The sequence below is a fragment of the Gorilla gorilla genome, chromosome 3 (assembly GCF_029281585.2).
Source record: "Gorilla gorilla gorilla isolate KB3781 chromosome 3, NHGRI_mGorGor1-v2.1_pri, whole genome shotgun sequence".
In the NCBI taxonomy this organism is placed as follows: domain Eukaryota; kingdom Metazoa; phylum Chordata; class Mammalia; order Primates; family Hominidae; genus Gorilla; species Gorilla gorilla.
In genome coordinates this window covers 76,740,518-76,755,814 of record NC_073227.2, presented here as the reverse complement: position 1 = coordinate 76,755,814, position 15,297 = coordinate 76,740,518, and positions in this window count along the sequence as shown.

Here is a 15,297-nt window from a genome sequence, read left to right as displayed (position 1 = left end):
ATGTTCATCTCTGTGAGTTGAACACACGCAACCCAAAGAAGTTACTGAGAATTCTTCTGTCTAGCATTAGATGAAGAAATCCCGTTTCCAACGAAATCCTCAAAGAGGTCCAAATATCCACGTGCAGACCTTACAAACACAGTGTTTCCAAACTGTTCTATGAAGAGAAAAGTTAAACTCTGTGAGTGGAACGCACACATCAGAAAGTAGTTTCTCAGAATGATTCACTCTAGTTTTTATACGAAGATATTTCCTTTTCTACCGTTGGACCCAAAGCGCTTGAAATGTCCAGTTGCAAATTCCAGAAAAAGAGGGTTTCAAATCTGCTCTGTCTAAAGTAAAGTTCATCTCTGTGAGTTGAACACACACAACCAAGAAAGTTACAGAGAATTCTTCTGTCTAGCATTAGATGAAGAAATCCCGTTTCCAACGAAATCCTCAAAGAGGTCCAAATATCCACATGCAGACTTTACACAGTGTTTCCAAACTGTTCTATGAAAAAAAGGTTAAACTCTGTGAGTAGAATGCACACATCACAAAGTGGTTTCTCAGAATGATTCACTCTAGTTTTTATACGAAGATATTTCCTTTTCTTCCGTTGGCCACAAAGCGCTTGAAATTTCCACTTGCAAATTCCACAAAAAGAGGGTTTCAAATCTGCTCTGTCAAAAGGAAGGTTCAGCTCTGTGAGGTGAACACAAGAAACCCAAAGAAGTTCCTGAGAATTCTTCTGTCTGGCATTAGATGAAGAAAACCCGTTTCCAACGAAATCCTCAAAGAGGTCCAAATATCCACATGCAGACTTTACAAACACAGTGTTTCCAAACTGTTCTATGAAAAGAAAGGTTAAACTCTGTGAGTGGAACGCAAACATCAGAAAGTAGTTTCTCAGAATGATTCAGTCTAGTTTTTATACGAAGATATTTCCTTTTCTACCGTTGGCCCCAAAGCGCTTGAAATGTCCACTTGCAAATTCCACAAAAAGAGGGTTTCAAATCTGCTCTGTCTAAAGGAATGTTCATCTCTGTGAGTTGAACACACGCAACCCAAAGAAGTTACTGAGAATTCTTCTGTCTAGCATTAGATGAAGAAATCCCGTTTCCAACGAAATCATCAAAGAGGTCCATATATCCACATGCAGACTTTACAAACACAGTGTTTCCAAACTGTTCTATGAAAACAAAGGTTAAACTCTGTGAGTGGAACGCACACATCAGAAAGTGGTTTCTCAGAATGATTCACTCTAGTTTTTATACGAAGATATTTCCTTTTCTACCGTTGGCCACAAAGCGCTTCAAATGTCCAGTTGCAAATTCCTGGAAAAGAGGGTTTCAAACCTGCTCTATCTAAAGGAATGTTCATCTCTGTGAGTTGAACACACGCAACACAAAGAAGTTACTGAGAATTCTTCTGTCTAGCATTAGATGAAGAAATCCCGTTTCCAACGAAATCCTCAAAGAGGTCCAAATATCCACATGCAGACTTTACAAACACAGTGTTTCCAAACTGTTCTATGAAAAAAAGGTTAAACTCTGTGAGTGGAGTGCACACATCACAAAGTGGTTTCTCAGACGGATTCACTCTAGTATTTATACGAAGATATTTCCTTTTCTTCCGTTGGCCCCAAAGCGCTTGAAATCTCCACTTGCAAATTCCAGAAAAAGAGGGTTTCAAATCTGCTCTGTCTAAAGTAAAGTTCACCTCTGTGAGTCGAACACACACAACCCAAAGAAGTTACTGAGAATTCTTCTGTTTAGCATTAGATGAAGAAATCCCATTTCCAACGAAATCCTCAAAGAGGTCCATATATGAACATGCAGACTTTACAAACACAGTGTTTCCAAACTGTTCTATGAAAAGAAAGGTTAAACTCTGTGAGTGGAATGGACACATCACAAAGTAGTTTCTCAGACTGATTCTCTCTAGTTTTTATACGAAGATATTTCATTTTCTACCGTTGGCTCCAAAGCGCTTGAAATGTCCACTTGCACATTCCACAAAAAGAGGGTTTCATATCTGCTCTGTCTAAAGGAAGGTTGATCTCTCTGACTTGAACTCACAAAACCCAAATAAGTTTCTGAGAATTCTTCTGTCTAGCATTTGTTGAAGAAATACCGTTTCCAATGAAATCCTCAAAGTGGTCAAATATCCACTTGCAGAATTTAGAAACAGAGTGTTTCCAAACTGTTCTATGAATAGAAAGGTTAAACTCCGTAAGTGCAACGCACACATCACAAAGTGGTTTCTCAGAATGATTCACTCTAGTTTTTATACGAAGATATTTCCTTTTCTACCGTTGGCCCCAAAGCCCTTGAAATGTCCACTTGCAAATTCCACAAAAAGATTGTTTCAAATCTGCTCTGTCTAAAGGAAGGTTCATCTCTGTGAGTTGAACACAGGCAAACCAAAGAAGTTACTGAGAATTCTTCTGTCTAGCATTAGATGAAGAAATCCCGTTTCCAACGAAATCCTCAAAGAGGTCCAAATATCCACATGCAGACTTTACAAACACAGTGTTTCCAAACTGTTCTATGAAAAAAAGGTTAAACTCTGTGAGTGGAGTGCACACATCACAAAGTGGTTTCTCAGACTGATTCACTCTAGTTTTAATACGAAGATATTTCCTTTTCTTCCGTTGGCCCCAAAGCGCTTGAAATGTCCACTTGCAAATTCCAGGAAAAGAGGGTTTCAAATCTGCTCTGTCTAAAGTAAAGTTCATCTCTGTGAGTCGAACACACACAACCCAAAGAAGTTACTGAGAATTCTTCTGTTTAGCATTAGATGAAGAAATCCCATTTCCAACGAAATCCTCAAAGAGGTCCATATATGAACATGCAGACTTTACAAACACAGTGTTTCCAAACTGTTCTATGAAAAGAAAGGTTAAACTCTGTGAGTGGAATGGACACATCACAAAGTAGTTTCTCAGACTGATTCTCTCTAGTTTTTATACGAAGATATTTCATTTTCTACCGTTGGCTCCAAAGCGCTTGAAATGTCCACTTGCACATTCCACAAAAAGAGGGTTTCATATCTGCTCTGTCTAAAGGAAGGTTGATCTCTCTGACTTGAACTCACAAAACCCAAATAAGTTTCTGAGAATTCTTCTGTCTAGCATTTGTTGAAGAAATACCGTTTCCAATGAAATCCTCAAAGTGGTCAAATATCCACTTGCAGAATTTAGAAACAGAGTGTTTCCAAACTGTTCTATGAATAGAAAGGTTAAACTCCGTAAGTGCAACGCACACATCACAAAGTGGTTTCTCAGAATGATTCACTCTAGTTTTTATACGAAGATATTTCCTTTTCTACCGTTGGCCCCAAAGCCCTTGAAATGTCCACTTGCAAATTCCACAAAAAGATTGTTTCAAATCTGCTCTGTCTAAAGGAAGGTTCATCTCTGTGAGTTGAACACAGGCAAACCAAAGAAGTTACTGAGAATTCTTCTGTCTAGCATTAGATGAAGAAATCCCGTTTCCAATGAAATCCTCAAAGAGGTCCAAATATCCACATGCAGACTTTACAAACACAGTGTTTCCAAACTGTTCTATGAAAAAAAGGTTAAACTCTGTGAGTGGAGTGCACACATCACAAAGTGGTTTCTCAGACTGATTCACTCTAGTTTTAATACGAAGATATTTCCTTTTCTTCCGTTGGCCCCAAAGCGCTTGAAATGTCCACTTGCAAATTCCACAAAAAGAGGGTTTCAAATCTGCTCTGTCTAAAGTAAAGTTCATCTCTGTGAGTCGAACACACACAACCCAAAGAAGTTACTGAGAATTCTTCTGTTTAGCATTAGATGAAGAAATCCCATTTCCAACGAAATCCTCAAAGAGGTCCATATATGAACATGCAGACTTTACAAACACAGTGTTTCCAAACTGTTCTATGAAAAGAAAGGTTAAACTCTGTGAGTGGAATGGACACATCACAAAGTAGTTTCTCAGACTGATTCTCTCTAGTTTTTATACGAAGATATTTCATTTTCTACCGTTGGCTCCAAAGCGCTTGAAATGTCCACTTGCACATTCCACAAAAAGAGGGTTTCATATCTGCTCTGTCTAAAGGAAGGTTGATCTCTCTGACTTGAACTCACAAAACCCAAATAAGTTTCTGAGAATTCTTCTGTCTAGCATTTGTTGAAGAAATACCGTTTCCAATGAAATCCTCAAAGTGGTCAAATATCCACTTGCAGAATTTAGAAACAGAGTGTTTCCAAACTGTTCTATGAATAGAAAGGTTAAACTCCGTAAGTGCAACGCACACATCACAAAGTGGTTTCTCAGAATGATTCACTCTAGTTTTTATACGAAGATATTTCCTTTTCTACCGTTGGCCCCAAAGCCCTTGAAATGTCCACTTGCAAATTCCACAAAAAGATTGTTTCAAATCTGCTCTGTCTAAAGGAAGGTTCATCTCTGTGAGTTGAACACAGGCAAACCAAAGAAGTTACTGAGAATTCTTCTGTCTAGCATTAGATGAAGAAATCCCGTTTCCAACGAAATACTCAAAGAGGTCCAAATATCCACATGCAGACTTTACAAACACAGTGTTTCCAAACTGTTCTATGAAAAAAAGGTTAAACTCTGTGAGTGGAGTGCACACATCACAAAGTGGTTTCTCAGACTGATTCACTCTAGTTTTAATACGAAGATATTTCCTTTTCTTCCGTTGGCCCCAAAGCGCTTGAAATGTCCACTTGCAAATTCCACAAAAAGAGGGTTTCAAATCTGCTCTGTCTAAAGTAAAGTTCATCTCTGTGAGTCGAACACACACAACCCAAAGAAGTTACTGAGAATTCTTCTGTTTAGCATTAGATGAAGAAATCCCATTTCCAACGAAATCCTCAAAGAGGTCCATATATGAACATGCAGACTTTACAAACACAGTGTTTCCAAACTGTTCTATGAAAAGAAAGGTTAAACTCTGTGAGTGGAATGGACACATCACAAAGTAGTTTCTCAGACTGATTCTCTCTAGTTTTTATACGAAGATATTTCATTTTCTACCGTTGGCTCCAAAGCGCTTGAAATGTCCACTTGCACATTCCACAAAAAGAGGGTTTCATATCTGCTCTGTCTAAAGGAAGGTTGATCTCTCTGACTTGAACTAACAAAACCCAAATAAGTTTCTGAGAATTCTTCTGTCTAGCATTTGTTGAAGAAATACCGTTTCCAATGAAATCCTCAAAGTGGTCAAATATCCACTTGCAGAATTTAGAAACAGAGTGTTTCCAAACTGTTCTATGAATAGAAAGGTTAAACTCCGTAAGTGCAACGCACACATCACAAAGTGGTTTCTCAGAATGATTCACTCTAGTTTTTATACGAAGATATTTCCTTTTCTACCGTTGGCCCCAAAGCCCTTGAAATGTCCACTTGCAAATTCCACAAAAAGATTGTTTCAAATCTGCTCTGTCTAAAGGAAGGTTCATCTCTGTGAGTTGAACACAGGCAAACCAAAGAAGTTACTGAGAATTCTTCTGTCTAGCATTAGATGAAGAAATCCCGTTTCCAACGAAATACTCAAAGAGGTCCAAATATCCACATGCAGACTTTACAAACACAGTGTTTCCAAACTGTTCTATGAAAAAAAGGTTAAACTCTGTGAGTGGAGTGCACACATCACAAAGTGGTTTCTCAGACTGATTCACTCTAGTTTTAATACGAAGATATTTCCTTTTCTTCCGTTGGCCCCAAAGCGCTTGAAATGTCCACTTGCAAATTCCACAAAAAGAGGGTTTCAAATCTGCTCTGTCTAAAGTAAAGTTCATCTCTGTGAGTCGAACACACACAACCCAAAGAAGTTACTGAGAATTCTTCTGTTTAGCATTAGATGAAGAAATCCCATTTCCAACGAAATCCTCAAAGAGGTCCATATATGAACATGCAGACTTTACAAACACAGTGTTTCCAAACTGTTCTATGAAAAGAAAGGTTAAACTCTGTGAGTGGAATGGACACATCACAAAGTAGTTTCTCAGACTGATTCTCTCTAGTTTTTATACGAAGATATTTCATTTTCTACCGTTGGCTCCAAAGCGCTTGAAATGTCCACTTGCACATTCCACAAAAAGAGGGTTTCATATCTGCTCTGTCTAAAGGAAGGTTGATCTCTCTGACTTGAACTCACAAAACCCAAATAAGTTTCTGAGAATTCTTCTGTCTAGCATTTGTTGAAGAAATACCGTTTCCAATGAAATCCTCAAAGTGGTCAAATATCCACTTGCAGAATTTAGAAACAGAGTGTTTCCAAACTGTTCTATGAATAGAAAGGTTAAACTCCGTAAGTGCAAGGCACACATCACAAAGTGGTTTCTCAGAATGATTCACTCTAGTTTTTATACGAAGATATTTCCTTTTCTACCGTTGGCCCCAAAGCCCTTGAAATGTCCACTTGCAAATTCCACAAAAAGATTGTTTCAAATCTGCTCTGTCTAAAGGAAGGTTCATCTCTGTGAGTTGAACACAGGCAAACCAAAGAAGTTACTGAGAATTCTTCTGTCTAGCATTAGATGAAGAAATCCCGTTTCCAACGAAATCCTCAAAGAGGTCCAAATATCCACTTGCGGACTTTAGAAACAGAGTGTTTCCAAGCTGCTCTATGAAAAGATAGGTTAAACTCTGTGAGTGCAACGCACACATCAGAAAGTAGTTTCTCAGAATGATTCACTCTAGTTTTTATACGAAGATATTTCCTTTTCTACCGTTGGCCCCAAAGCACTTGAAATGTCCACTTGCAAATTACACAAAAAGAGGGTTTCAAATCTGCTCTGTCTAAAGGAATGTTCATCTCTGTGAGTTGAACACACGCAACCCAAAGAAGTTACTGAGAATTCTTCTGTCTAGCATTAGATGAAGAAATCCCGTTACCAACGAAATCCTCAAAGAGGTCCAAATATCCACGTGCAGACCTTACAAACACAGTGTTTCCAAACTGTTCTATGAAAAAAAAGGTTGAACTCTGTGAGTGGAACGCACACATCAGAAAGTGGTTTCTCAGACTGATTCTCTCTAGTTTTTATACGAAGATATTTCCTTTTCTACCGTTGGCCCCAAAGCGCTTGAAATGTCCACTTGCAAATTCCACAAAAAGAGGGTTTCAAATCTGCTCTGTCTAAAGGAATGTTCATCTCTGTGAGTTGAACACAAGCAACCCAAAGAAGTTACTGAGAATTCTTCTGTCTAGCATTAGATGAAGAAATCCCGTTTCCAACGAAATCCTCAAAGAGGTCAATATATCCACATGCAGACTTTACAAACACAGTGTTTCCAAACTGTTCTATGAAAAGAAAGGTTAAACTCTGTGAGTGGAACGCACACATCACAAAGTGGTTTCTCAGAATGATTCACTCTAGTTTTTATACGAAGATATTTCCTTTTCTACCGTTGGCCCCAAAGCGCTTGAAATGTCCAGTAGCAAATTCCAGGAAAAGAGGGTTTCAAATCTGCTCTGTCTCAAGGAATGTTCATCTCTGTGAGTTGAACACACGCAACCTAAAGAAGTTACTGAGAATTCTTCTGTCTAGCATTAGATGAAGAAATCCCGTTTCCAACGAAATCCTCAAAGAGGTCCAAATATCCACATGCAGACTTTACACAGTGTTTCCAAACTGTTCTATGAAAAAAAGGTTAAACTCTGTGAGTGGAATGCACACATCACAAAGTGGTTTCTCAGACTGATTCACTCTAGTTTTTATACGAAGATATTTCCTTTTCTTCCGTTGGCCCCAAAGCGCTTGAAATGTCCACTTGCAAATTCCACAAAAAGAGGGTTTCAAATCTGCTCTGTCTAAAGTAAAGTTCATCTCTGTGAGTCGAACAAACACAACCCAAAGAAGTTACTGAGAATTCTTCTGTCTAGCATTAGATGAAGAAATACCGTTTCCAACGAAATCCTCAAAGAGGTCCAAATATCCACATGCAGACTTTACAAACACAGTGTTTCCAAACTGTTCTATGAAAAAAAGGTTAAACTGTGAGTGGAATGCACACATCACAATGTGCTTTCTCAGACTGATTCACTCTAGTTTTTATACGAAGATATTTCCTTTTCTACCGTTGGCCCCAAAGCGCTTGAAATGTCCACTTGCAAATTCCACAAAAAGAGGGTTTCAAATCTGATCTGTCTAAAGTAAAGTTCATCTCTGTGAGTCGAACACACACAACCCAAAGAAGTTACTGAGAATTCTTCTGTTTAGCATTAGATGAAGAAATCCCATTTCCAACGAAATCCTCAAAGAGGTCCATATATGAACATGCAGACTTTACAAACACAGTGTTTCCAAACTGTTCTATGAAAAGAAAGGTTAAACTCTGTGAGTGGAATGGACACATCACAAAGTAGTTTCTCAGACTGATTCTCTCTAGTTTTTATACGAAGATATTTCATTTTCTACCGTTGGCTCCAAAGCGCTTGAAATGTCCACTTGCACATTCCACAAAAAGAGGGTTTCATATCTGCTCTGTCTAAAGGAAGGTTGATCTCTCTGACTTGAACTCACAAAACCCAAATAAGTTTCTGAGAATTCTTCTGTCTAGCATTTGTTGAAGAAATACCGTTTCCAATGAAATCCTCAAAGTGGTCAAATATCCACTTGCAGAATTTAGAAACAGAGTGTTTCCAAACTGTTCTATGAATAGAAAGGTTAAACTCCGTAAGTGCAAGGCACACATCACAAAGTGGTTTCTCAGAATGATTCACTCTAGTTTTTATACGAAGATATTTCCTTTTCTACCGTTGGCCCCAAAGCCCTTGAAATGTCCACTTGCAAATTCCACAAAAAGATTGTTTCAAATCTGCTCTGTCTAAAGGAAGGTTCATCTCTGTGAGTTGAACACAGGCAAACCAAAGAAGTTACTGAGAATTCTTCTGTCTAGCATTAGATGAAGAAATCCCGTTTCCAACGAAATCCTCAAAGAGGTCCAAATATCCACTTGCGGACTTTAGAAACAGAGTGTTTCCAAGCTGCTCTATGAAAAGATAGGTTAAACTCTGTGAGTGCAACGCACACATCAGAAAGTAGTTTCTCAGAATGATTCACTCTAGTTTTTATACGAAGATATTTCCTTTTCTACCGTTGGCCCCAAAGCACTTGAAATGTCCACTTGCAAATTACACAAAAAGAGGGTTTCAAATCTGCTCTGTCTAAAGGAATGTTCATCTCTGTGAGTTGAACACACGCAACCCAAAGAAGTTACTGAGAATTCTTCTGTCTAGCATTAGATGAAGAAATCCCGTTACCAACGAAATCCTTAAAGAGGTCCAAATATCCACGTGCAGACCTTACAAACACAGTGTTTCCAAACTGTTCTATGAAAAAAAAGGTTGAACTCTGTGAGTGGAACGCACACATCAGAAAGTGGTTTCTCAGACTGATTCTCTCTAGTTTTTATACGAAGATATTTCCTTTTCTACCGTTGGCCCCAAAGCGCTTGAAATGTCCACTTGCAAATTCCACAAAAAGAGGGTTTCAAATCTGCTCTGTCTAAAGGAATGTTCATCTCTGTGAGTTGAACACAAGCAACCCAAAGAAGTTACTGAGAATTCTTCTGTCTAGCATTAGATGAAGAAATCCCGTTTCCAACGAAATCCTCAAAGAGGTCAATATATCCACATGCAGACTTTACAAACACAGTGTTTCCAAACTGTTCTATGAAAAGAAAGGTTAAACTCTGTGAGTGGAACGCACACATCACAAAGTGGTTTCTCAGAATGATTCACTCTAGTTTTTATACGAAGATATTTCCTTTTCTACCGTTGGCCCCAAAGCGCTTGAAATGTCCAGTAGCAAATTCCAGGAAAAGAGGGTTTCAAATCTGCTCTGTCTCAAGGAATGTTCATCTCTGTGAGTTGAACACACGCAACCTAAAGAAGTTACTGAGAATTCTTCTGTCTAGCATTAGATGAAGAAATCCCGTTTCCAACGAAATACTCAAAGAGGTCCAAATATCCACATGCAGACTTTACACAGTGTTTCCAAACTGTTCTATGAAAAAAAGGTTAAACTCTGTGAGTGGAATGCACACATCACAAAGTGGTTTCTCAGACTGATTCACTCTAGTTTTTATACGAAGATATTTCCTTTTCTTCCGTTGGCCCCAAAGCGCTTGAAATGTCCACTTGCAAATTCCACAAAAAGAGGGTTTCAAATCTGCTCTGTCTAAAGTAAAGTTCATCTCTGTGAGTCGAACAAACACAACCCAAAGAAGTTACTGAGAATTCTTCTGTCTAGCATTAGATGAAGAAATACCGTTTCCAACGAAATCCTCAAAGAGGTCCAAATATCCACATGCAGACTTTACAAACACAGTGTTTCCAAACTGTTCTATGAAAAAAAGGTTAAACTGTGAGTGGAATGCACACATCACAATGTGCTTTCTCAGACTGATTCACTCTAGTTTTTATACGAAGATATTTCCTTTTCTACCGTTGGCCCCAAAGCGCTTGAAATGTCCACTTGCAAATTCCACAAAAAGAGGGTTTCAAATCTGATCTGTCTAAAGTAAAGTTCATCTCTGTGAGTCGAACACACACAACCCAAAGAAGTTACTGAGAATTCTTCTGTCTAGCATTAGATGAAGAAATACCGTTTCCAACGAAATCCTCAAAGAGGTCCATATATCCACATGCAGACTTTACAAACACAGTGTTTCCAAACTGATCTATGAAAAAAAGGTTAAACTGTGAGTGGAATGCACACATCACAAAGTGCTTTCTCAGACTGATTCACTCTAGTTTTTATACGAAGATATTTCCTTTTCTACCGTTGGCCCCAAAGCGCTTGAAATGTCCACTTGCAAATTCCACAAAAAGAGGGTTTCAAATCTGCTCTGTCTAAAGTAAAGTTCATCTCTGTGAGTCGAACACACACAACCCAAAGAAGTTACTGAGAATTCTTCTGTTTAGCATTAGATGAAGAAATCCCATTTCCAACGAAATCCTCAAAGAGGTCCATATATCCACATGCAGACTTTAGAAACACAGTGTTTCCAAACTGTTCTATGAAAAGAAAGGTAAAACTCTGTCAGTGGAATGGACACATCACAAAGTGGTTTCTCAGACTGATTCTCTCTTGTTTTTATACGAAGATATTTCATTTTCTACCGTTGGCTCCAAAGCGCTTGAAATGTCCACTTGCACATTCCACAAAAAGAGGGTTTCATATCTGCTCTGTCTAAAGGAAGGTTGATCTCTCTGAGTTGAAGTCACAAAACCCAAAGAAGTTACTGAGAATTCTTCTGTCTAGCATTTGTTGAAGAAATACCGTTCCCAACGAAATCTTCTTAGTCCTCCAAATATCCACTTGCAGAATTTACAAACAGAGTGTTTCCAAACTGTTCTATGAATAGAAAGGTTAAACTCTGTAAGTGGAACGCACACATCACAAAGTGGTTTCTCAGAATGATTCACTCTAGTTTTTATACGAAGATATTTCCTTTTCTTCCGTTGGCCCCAAAGCGCTTGAAATGTCCACTTGCAAATTCCGCAAAAAGATTGTTTCAAATCTGCTCTGTCTAAAGGAAGGTTCATCTCTGTGAGTTGAACACAGGCAACCCAAAGAAGTTACTGAGAATTCTTCTGTCTAGCATTAGATGAAGAAATCCCATTTCCAACGAAATCCTCAAAGAGGTCCAAATATCCACATGCAGACTTTACAAACACAGTGTTTCCAAACTGTTCTATGAAAAGAAAGGTTAAACTCTGTGAGTGGAACGCACAAATCAGAAAGTGGTTTCTCAGAATGATTCACTCTAGTTTTTATACGAAGATATTTCCTTTTCTACCGTTGGCCCCAAAGCGCTTGAAATGTCCAGTTGCAAATTCCAGGAAAAGAGGGTTTCAAATCTGCTCTGTCTAAAGGAATGTTCATCTCTGTGAGTTGAACACACGCAACCCAAAGAAGTTACTGAGAATTCTTCTGTCTAGCATTAGATGAAGAAATCCCGTTTCCAACGAAATCCTCAAAGAGGTCCAAATATCCACGTGCAGACCTTACAAACACAGTGTTTCCAAACTGTTCTATGAAAAGAAAAGTTAAACTCTGTGAGTGGAACGCACACATCAGAAAGTAGTTTCTCAGAATGATTCACTCTAGTTTTTATACGAAGATATTTCCTTTTCTACCGTTGGACCCAAAGCGCTTGAAATGTCCAGTTGCAAATTCCAGAAAAAGAGGGTTTCAAATCTGCTCTGTCTAAAGTAAAGTTCATCTCTGTGAGTTGAACACACACAACCAAAAAAGTTACAGAGAATTCTTCTGTCTAGCATTAGATGAAGAAATCCCGTTTCCAACGAAATCCTCAAAGAGGTCCAAATATCCACATGCAGATTTTACACAGTGTTTCCAAACTGTTCTATGAAAAAAAGGTTAAACTCTGTGAGTAGAATGCACACATCACAAAGTGGTTTCTCAGAATGATTCACTCTGGTTTTTATACGAAGATATTTCCTTTTCTTCCGTTGGCCACAAAGCGCTTGAAATTACCACTTGCAAATTCCACAAAAAGAGGGTTTCAAATCTGCTCTGTCAAAAGGAAGGTTCAGCTCTGTGAGGTGAACACAAGAAACCCAAAGAAGTTCCTGAGAATTCTTCTGTCTGGCATTAGATGAAGAAATCCCGTTTCCAACGAAATCCTCAAAGAGGTCCAAATATCCACATGCAGACTTTACAAACACAGTGTTTCCAAACTGTTCTATGAAAAGAAAGGTTAAACTCTGTGAGTGGAACTCAAACATCAGAAAGTAGTTTCTCAGAATGATTCACTCTAGTTTTTATACGAAGATATTTCCTTTTCTACCGTTGGCCCCAAAGCGCTTGAAATGTCCACTTGCAAATTCCACAAAAAGAGGGTTTCAAATCTGCTCTGTCTATAGGAATGTTCATCTCTGTGAGTTGAACACACGCAACCCAAAGAAGTTACTGAGAATTCTTCTGTCTAGCATTAGATGAAGAAATCCCGTTTCCAACGAAATCCTCAAGGAGGTCCAAATATCCACATGCAGACCTTACAAACACAGTGTTTCCAAACTGTTCTATGAAAAAAAAGGTTAAACTCTGTGAGTGGAACGCACACATCGGAAAGTAGTTTCTCACAATGATTCACTCCAGTTTTTATACGAAGTTATTTCCTTTTCTACCGTTGGCCACAAAGCGCTTGAAATGTCCAGTTGCAAATTCCAGAAAAAGAGGGTTTCAAATCTGCTCTGTCTAAAGTAAAGTTCACCTCTGTGAGTCGAACACACACAACCCAAAGAAGTTACTGAGAATTCTTCTGTTTAGCATTAGATGAAGAAATCCCATTTCCAACGAAATCCTCAAAGAGGTCCATATATCCACATGCAGACTTTACAAACACAGTGTTTCCAAACTGTTCTATGAAAAGAAAGGTTAAACTCTGTGAGTGGAATGGACACATCACAAAGTAGTTTCTCAGACTGATTCTCTCTAGTTTTTATACGAAGATATTTCATTTTCTACCGTTGGCTCCAAAGCGCTTGAAATGTCCACTTGCACATTCCACAAAAAGAGGGTTTCATATCTGCTCTGTCTAAAGGAAGGTTGATCTCTCTGACTTGAACTCACAATACCCAAATAAGTTTCTGAGAATTCTTCTGTCTAGCATTTGTTGAAGAAATACCGTTTCCAATGAAATCCTAAAAGTGGTCAAATATCCACTTGCAGAATTTAGAAACAGAGTGTTTCCAAACTGTTCTATGAATAGAAAGGTTAAACTCCGTAAGTGCAACGCACACATCACAAAGTGGTTTCTCAGAATGATTCACTCTAGTTTTTATACGAAGATATTTCCTTTTCTGCCGTTGGCCCCAAAGCCCTTGAAATGTCCACTTGCAAATTCCACAAAAAGATTGTTTCAAATCTGCTCTGTCTAAAGGAAGGTTCATCTCTGTGAGTTGAACACAGGCAAACCAAAGAAGTTACTGAGAATTCTTCTGTCTAGCATTAGATGAAGAAATCCCGTTTCCAACGAAATCCTCAAAGAGGTCCAAATATCCACTTGCGGACTTTAGAAACAGAGTGTTTCCAAGCTGCTCTATGAAAAGATAGGTTAAACTCTGTGAGTTCAACGCACACATCAGAAAGTGGTTTCTCAGAATGATTCACTCTAGTTTTTATACGAAGATATTTCCTTTTCTACCGTTGGCCCCAAAGCGCTTGAAATGTCCACTTGCAAATTCCACAAAAAGAGGGTTTCAAATCTGCTCTGTCTAAAGGAATGTTCATCTCTGTGAGTTGAACACATGCAACCCAAAGTAGTTACTGAGAATTCTTCTGTCTAGCATTAGATGAAGAAATCCCGTTACCGAAGAAATCCCTTTACCAACGAAATCCTCAAAGAGGCCCAAATATCCTAGTGCAGACCTTACAAACAGTGTTTCCAAACTGTTCTATGAAAAAAAAGGTTAAACTCTGTGAGTGGAATGCACTCATCAGAAAGTATTTTCTCAGAACGATTCACTCTAGTTTTTATACGAAGATATTTCCTTTTCTACCGTTGGCCCCAAAGCGCTTTAAATGTCCACTTGCAAATTCCAGAAAAAGAGGGTTTCAAATCTGCTCTGTCTAAAGTAAAGTTCATCTCTGTGAGTTGAACACTAGCAACCCAAAGAAGTTACTGAGAATTCTTCTGTCTAGCATTACATGAAGAAATCCCGTTTCCAACGAAATCCTCAAAGAGGTCCAAATATCCACATGCAGACTTTACAAACACAGTGTTTCCAAACTGTTCTATGAAAAGAAAGGTTAAACTCTGTGAGTGGAATGCACACATCACAAAGTGGTTTCTCACACTGATTCACTCTAGTTTTTATACGAAGATATATCCTTTTCTACCATTGGCCCCAAAGCGCTTGAAATGTCCACTTGCAAATTCCACAAAAAGAGGGTTTCAAATCTGCTCTGTCTAAAGTAAAGTTAATCTCTGTGAGTTGATCACACACAACCCAAAGAAGTTACTGAGAATTCTTCTGTTTAGCATTAGATGAAGAAATCCCATTTCCAACGAAATCCTCAAAGAGGTCCATATATCCACATGCAGACTTTACAAACACAGTGTTTCCAAACTGTTCTATGAAAAGAAAGGTTAAACTCTGTGAGTGGAACGCAAACATCAGAAAGTGGTTTCTCAGAATGATTCACTCTAGTTTTTATACGAAGATATTTCCTTTTCTACCGTTGGCGCCAAAGCGCTTGAAATGTCCAGTAGCAAATTCCAGGAAAAGAGGGTTTCAAATCTGCTCTGTCTAAAGGAATGTTCATCTCTGTGAGTTGAACAC